Source organism: Apis dorsata, unplaced genomic scaffold (genome assembly GCF_000469605.1).
Source record: "Apis dorsata unplaced genomic scaffold, Apis dorsata 1.3 scaffold_330, whole genome shotgun sequence".
Lineage (NCBI taxonomy): Eukaryota > Metazoa > Arthropoda > Insecta > Hymenoptera > Apidae > Apis > Apis dorsata.
The window spans coordinates 94,871-102,451 of NW_006263598.1; the positions used below are offsets into that span (position 1 = coordinate 94,871).

At 39.1% G+C, this 7,581-nt stretch overlaps 1 long non-coding RNA gene across 7 annotated transcripts in view; it reads left to right on the plus strand.

Annotated features, from left to right (window-relative positions):
• Positions 1–7,581, plus strand: part of LOC116185919 — a 25,914-nt gene that overhangs the window by 16,819 nt on the left and 1,514 nt on the right. The window contains exons 3-4 of one of the 7 annotated variants that reach the window (XR_004150816.1): positions 1,596–2,023; positions 2,076–2,563. The exons of 1 other annotated variant lie outside the window; for it this stretch is intronic. This is a non-coding gene — a long non-coding RNA (uncharacterized LOC116185919). Of the gene's footprint in view, positions 1–534; positions 717–1,595; positions 2,564–7,581 lie in introns of those variants that run through there. 5 more of the 7 variants (XR_004150817.1, XR_004150818.1, XR_004150815.1 and 2 more) reach the window with 5 other exon arrangements.

Genomic DNA, 7,581 nt, shown 5'->3' on the forward strand with positions numbered 1-7,581 from the left:
AATTAGAAGCGGAACCAGCCAGCCAACTCGGCTTATCGCGTCGACGCGAGTAATTATCACCGCGTGGCGTATTGACAAATTTCATCTTGGCCGAGGCGCCAGCATCCACTCCACGATGAGAAATGACGCGCGTGGGATAACAGAAAGGAGGGAGGAGGAGAGAGAGAGAGAATATAAAGAGGAGAGGCGGTCACTTTAAGGTGAGGAAGAAGGAGGCGATTGTATCGGGTCGGTGTGAATGTCCTGTCTGGTAGTTAAGATGGCCTCGGTGTACAAGAAGGGGAGGGAGGCACGCGGTGCCCTCCTCGAGAGATAAGTTTTATTGCGCCAAGTGCGCTGCTCTCTTCTCCGGCCCCCCCCCCCTTCCCCATTACCGTCCGACTTCCGGTCGCCGTTGAGAATCGGCGGAGAACAAGCGCGCCGCTGAAACGCAATTTATTCTCTCTTGCTCGAGTCTCGAAGAGACGAGACAACTCGCCACCCCCTCCCCTCTCTACTCCTACGAAAATGTCGAGCACGATTTCGTATTTACAGATCCCACGTTTGACGTTTGAGAGCCTCGATGGTAGAGGAATCGAGGAAGGAATGAATGGAAAATGAATGACCGCGAGATGAAGTCGTAGGTTCTTGGAATGAAACTCGTGGACAAACTTGTAGGATAAAAGGATTTTGTAATTGGGTAGGTTCGTAAGAGAACCTGCCTAGAATTTCTTCTTCCTCGATTGACGAAGAGAGGACGAAAGAGAGGACAGAACTCTTTCCATCCATCCATCCAAGGCGAGATCGTTGAAATGTCAAACGTCGTTTAGTGTACGAATATTCGTAAAATTCTCTGGATCTACATATCTGCATATCTTAGATCATGGTCAATACGAACATTAAGCATCGTTAAACGGTTTCTTATTTCTTGATCACGAGGATGCACCCGCGAGATCGAAACTTCCTAGCAGGAGTGCAGACCTCCCTGAAGGGGTGGCAGGGTCGATCGTTACGGCGTGTTCAATCTACACGTGTAAAGATAGCGGCTCGGTTGTTGCCACGGATAAACCCGATCGAGGCGTGTAAGCGGCCTGCAGGGGGCATCCGGAGAATCATGACCGTTCACTGATAGTATTATGATAACGACCGAGAGACAGAGAGAGAATAGAGGCAGCTAATATCACGAGTAACAATATCCTTGCACGAATACTCCTTTGCAAGATATCTTTAATTATTCCTGCTGGGAATCGGCGTAAGGGCACTGGGAACGGCGATTTTTCAAGCGATAGATTCGAATGGAAAGCGAATGGCAGAATTGAAATCGATGATGGTCTTTGGAAGAAGATTTCTAAAGCCACGTGCACTGGATCGCCCTTTAATGCCGCTCTTATCGGTCATAGGAGGCCCACCGGAGAGAAGGATAATCTCCTTTGAAACCTTCGATGGAAAAGAGTGAATGAAAATGAGTGTATTGGATATATACGATTAGTTTCAAATTGCGTACAAATCGCCACATAATTTGTTAGATTTGCCTATTACGAATTAGGCAGCAGAATAGTAAGTAAGTATTCCGAAGATCAATTATTCTAAGCTTCTACACTTAAGTCCACCAGTAGTAATTTTCGAAATCCATCACTGTCTCCCTTCTTTCACGTTGAGGATTCTCGAAGGAGGAACGTATCTACGAAAAAGGTACGTATCTCTCTCTCTCTTCCTCTCTCTCTCTCTCTCTTCCTAGCACTAAAAGCACCGTAATTACAGAAGCGGTTGATCGCATAAAGCTCATCCGCGGAACAAATTACATCAGCGGCCGATTATATAATTCGAGGCCCGATGTATTGATCTAGCCGTCGATCCCTATCGAACGATCTACCCTCCCTAGCTTGCCGTTCCACTGTTTATCTTCTTAAAGGGGTTTAAACGGGTGCCGCGCATTCAGCGAAAGATCTCCTCTGGTCGGTTCATCTTGATCGTCGATCCGCTCGAGGCCTTGGCAATCGAACGACGAGAGAGAGAGGAACGAGACGAAATAATAGGGAACGAGGTGAGATAGGAGAGAGAGAGAGGGGAGAGAGGTTATACAACGGTGCTTATAGCGATTAAGCAGCGTCAGCATCAGCAACTGCAGCAGCGAGCCGACCAGCGAGCCGGCAGCAATAGGCACACCGGAAAGCAGCGGGAACAACAACAGCGGCAACCAGGTTGCGGCTGTAACGTGGCTCTCGCATTGGCAGCGATATCGATCGAACCTTCGCCTTTCACCGGCCATTGTCCAGAACGGTGCCAGCGCTGGAAATCTAACTGCCGATAATTGCCTTCGAACCCGTCAAGTCATACGCTGTAATAGCATAATAACCGGGGCTAAGCGATCAGATTAAGGGAATGACCGCCCTCCCATGCCTGCGGCAAGGGTAAACCCTTCCAGATTTGCGTTATCCGTCGAGCCTCGCTATCGTTACGATGCAGTGAGGTACTTTCACTGTTTCTCGTTTCTTTTTCTTCTTCTTCTTTTCTCTGGTATATGGAGGAATTTGTATATGGATGTTTCATGATTTGTGTAGATGTGATGTATTTAGAGTGGGTAAATAATACGTATAAATATATAAACAGAAGGTAATGTATTCATAGAATATAATCTTTAGGAATCAAAACAATTGATATATGAAAATTTTAGGTATGTAGGTAAATAATATGTATAAATATGTAAACAGAAGGTAATGTGTTCATAGAACATAATCTTTAGAAATCAAAACAATTGGTATATGAAAATTTCAGGTGTGTAGATAAATAATATGTTAATGTGTTCATAGAACATAGTGTTTAGAGAGCAAAACAATTGGTACATGAAAATTTCAGGTGTTAAAAATTATTTATTGAATTGTGAGCAATTTAAATCTGTATTATTAAATAATATTATTAAATAAATGTGACAGGTAAGTAAGAGCTATCTCATGTTAATTCTATCTCTCTAAAATGGCAGACTTAAATTACCTCTAAACGTGTTCCTCAAATATATTAATACTCTTCGTATAATGTACAGGATGGAGTGTATATCTTATGATTTACATGAAAGATAAATTGTCTAATTCTAAGGGTAATATTGGTTGTACTTAGAGTGGAATTAGTGGAATTGTAGAAGCTGAACAGTTGTGAAACTATGGCAAGTAGTATTCTACGAAATTATTGATTTACTTAGGAGGTGGATTTAACTTGAACTAGGTAGGTAGATTACTCTGATTTGTCTTAACCTTCACGTTGCAATATTCAACTATATTCCTGTTTGTTGTGGATTTCGACTTTGGATCATGCATTGTTAAATGCATGTACTCTCTTGTATTAAATAAAGCTTAGCAATGTCTGACATATTTGGTCAATTATCTATTTTCTGGAATCTTTTACTATTTCTTATATTATATTCATGAAGTAAAAAAATTGAAAATAAATATAACTAATATATTATTGATATAAAATTGTTACAAATAATATCATTAAAAACTTCTTTATTGATCTAAAATTAACAACTTTTCAAGAATATGAAATTATATGAAAATTATTTAATTCCTTTTCCTTTTTTCCCTTAATTTCTTAAGAGATTAATATTTCTGTTTCAGAAAAGAAAATAAAATTTTAGATCAGCGTATAAAAATAATTTACAGTAATACCTCGCATTTTTAGAAAGAGAAATTTGAATGAATTATCTGCTCCACTTTTACCTCCAATCTGTAATCAGAATATAATCACTTTATGTGCATTACTCTACATGCAAAATATCATTTTAGTGATGGATAGTACGAGGGTTGAATAAGCTGAAATTATGTAAAACAGCCTTGAAGTGGAAGAAAAATCGTCACGAATCAATGTTACCCTATGCTCGAGAACGATTTCAGCCGTATACAGTTTTAAGGACGAATAGGAAAAGCGCGTCACAATGCGCGGCGAGGAGGAAAAAGAAAAGTGGCGAGATGGTCGAACAATGGGCGTAAATTCGTGTCCACGGATCAGCTCTCCACGTGGTGCCGCCCACGTTTACGAGGTAAAACTTGGCCGACGACGCCTCGTAAACGCGCGTACACCGGGCTGAAACGCGGCTTATTACATTGTGAGTAAGAAAGCAAGTCGAACTCGTCGGTGCCGCGGGCGGAACGATCGTAAATATCGTTCGAACGGTTTCTACATTGACGCCCAAAGGCGAAAACGGACATCCGCCATTCGTGGCCAAGCAGATATTAATCGCTCTTGATTCACTCTTTGAACGGGAATGGGCGAGAGATGTCTGGTTCCTTCGATTCTTAAGAGGCACTTTGCTCTGCCTCTTAGATTTTACTTTCCATTTTATTATTTCGTCTGTCTTTACGGTTATGGTTCCGTAGATTTCTAGTTTATTGGATTCAATTTTTGCAATAGCAACAATTGTGATCTCTGATTCTAGACTAGGATCAAAGATATTTCATATATGAAACGAGATTACAAGTTCTAAATATAAGAAATAGAAAGGAATGTTTTATTATTAGCAATATCGTATGTGATAAAACTTAATTTAATTTAATTTCGTTTCATTCCATTGTAACTTTGATAAAAACATTTATCATCTTGTTGTTAAAAACTTTACAAATTTATCTTCTCGTTATTTGTGATTGATTCACATTCCATTTTTATTATCCAAAAAATTTTCTAGAAAGTAAATCATATTGATATTTTTTCGATATCGATTTAGATGAATCCAATATCTTGAAAGATCGAACTTTAATTACTTTGATCATGGCCTTATTGCATAATGTTAGATAGCTTCATTCATCTCTCCCAAGAAGCACCTCGCGTTATTTCGATTCTCTCCACTCGGAGACGAAGAAATCGATGGGCCACGCGAGATAACGCGTTAACGAAATGTTCGTAGACCCGTGACCGGGGAGCCGGGCTTGGATTGTGCTTCGAGGTGGCTATCTCTATCTTGCCGTTCCGAACGATCGTAAACAGAGAGCTCGCTTGTCTTTCATGCGGTATTCCGAGGCGTTACGGAAAGGAGCCGTAGAAGCGAGATGTAAGATCGGTTAACTGGAAGGTATTAGATAGATCGATGGGGGAAAGTGTTGGAATAACGATGTGGTTCTCTCTTTCCTCCTCTCTTTTTCTCTATTTTCAACGACCACTAATTCTATCTTCAGGCGTTCCCTTCGCCGTGATTCCTTTAAAGATTGGAACAATGTTTCTTATCTGTTCTTAATCTTAATCTGTTTGTGGCACGCTTTTAGCATCGAGGAATAGCGGTGTAAGATTAGAGCTGATGAAATTTATTTTAGCCGATGTATATAATGTAATATCATCATATTTTAGACAAAGATAATTGGGATTTTTATATATCGAATCTATAGTTATCGATTTTCATATCATTCGTGTAATCTCGAAATCTGAAATTCTTAAATCATGGTCTTCGAAACTTTTGGTTGATTCGAGAATTAATAATTAATAGTTTCGAATTAATAAATTTTTCATCAGAATTGTAAATTGAAAAATTATCTTAATCTTTACGCGTAATGTTACTCGCAATTTTTCCTTTTACAGTTCCTTTCGAAAGTTAAATTATTTCGAATGGAACAGGTACACGCACTTTTTCTATCTTATGAATAAAATTAAGATATTATTTCCTGTTTTGCAGCATCCTTTTCTTTTGATTTATTTGAGAGTTAATAATTAACAGTTTCGAATTAATAAATTAACAAATAACATTTTTCAAATAAACAGATATTATTGCATAATCTATGTATCCTTTTTCGTTTCAGAATTGTAAATTGAAAAATTATCTTTACATGTAACGTTACTCGCAATTCTTCTTTTCACAGTCCCTTTCGAAACAACGCAGTTAAGCGATAAATTATCTCGAATAGAACAGGTACACGCACTTTTTCTATCTTATAAATAGAATTAAGATATTATTTCCTGTTTTGCAGCATCCTTTTCCGCAAAAAAAAAAAAAAAGGAAGAAGGGAAATTCCAGCGAAAGGCGTGCGTGGAAATCACGAGAGGGTTTGTGTCAGCAACGAGGAATTCTTTATCGAAGATTCCCATGCTTCGCGGATATCGGTGCCGTTCCTGGAAACAGGAAGCCCAGATTTGCATTTGTCCGCAGCCAGACATTACAATATGTTTAACCAGTCGTAAATGTCGGCTGTTTCCAGCGTCGATGGGACGTGATCGGAAAGATTCGATCGTATGATAATGGATTTCGTGTGTCGATCATTCGTTCGTTCTCTCTCTCTCTCTCTCTCTCTCCGTCTCGTCTCGTTTGTTTCACTCGCGTGAAACGGCCGGATATACTAAGGAGTTCTAACGCGCTTTGGACACGCTCCTTCTCCGATAGACAGCTGACGGACGCTATTCGGTCGATTCTTGGGCGTTTAACATACGTTGCTCGTAATACCGCGACGTGTCATCGTGTCCGCCGTACATCATGGCGTAGGTCGGTGCAAGAAAGTACCACGAGTACTCGTAAATTTTACGGCCGAGGGAACATTGGGTTACGTCGGAGGATGGAGCGCGATCCTCGACCCGTTTTGCCCATCGCCATTTTACTAGCGCTATCATATTGTTGCTACGCTATGGTCATGTGGCCCATTAATAGTCAGTTCTTTCGATTTTAAACGAAACGACGGATGGAGGATGGCCCAGAGGTTATTCGTGTATCTCATAAAGTTTACAATCCTTCGAATCACCGCGGCTCTGGTATTGTTTGGATATTATGATACATTTAATGGCTCGTTGGGTTTATTTCTTGTGTAAAAGGATGAAATATATATATATATATATATGCGAGGACGTAGATCGGATTATTGTTGGAGAGGAACGTGTATCGAGAGGAGGTTTCGTTTCAGAGAATTAATATTGAAACGGCATTGCTTCGTGAAATTCGTGTATTCCATTCTGGATTATTCCAGTTCTCAGAAACTTTCTCAGAAACGAAATATGTGTTAACATGCTCGAGCGTAGTGACGCAAACGTGTGCGTCGTGGAATTTTTTTCTTTCGAGGATGTACATTTTCGAAGAAAGGATTTTTCGCAATTTTGTAAGTTAATTGGCATTCAATTCTTACGAAATTCTTATATATATATATAAAATCTAAAAAATAATTGGAGATTGGTAAAAAAATGTAGATACATTATATAGAAGTTATAGATATATTATATATATATATATATATATATTTAGTAAAACGAATTTTTAATTCATCACAATTCGTAAAACGTCGCTCCATATTCGACGACTTCAACAATTTCATTGCTGTCATTTCTCATAACGCGTCAACATACTTTCATTATTTCAATCGAATTTGTTACAATATAGAGATATACATTTTAAATAACGAAATAACCTTCTGTATAATATTATCGAACCGATTATCCGCTCCCATCAATTCTTTTAAACGTGCCTTCCTAATAATTATTGAATTAATCGAATCGCTCGAATTCTTCCAGACTTTAGTTGTTCCAAGAAGAATAAAAGAGATAAAAGTGGATACCTTCATTCAATTTTCCATTACGTTTGCTCGCGAAACCAGTTCGCGAAGCATTTAACGGTTTTTCTTCCTTTTCTTTTTTTTTTTTTTTTTT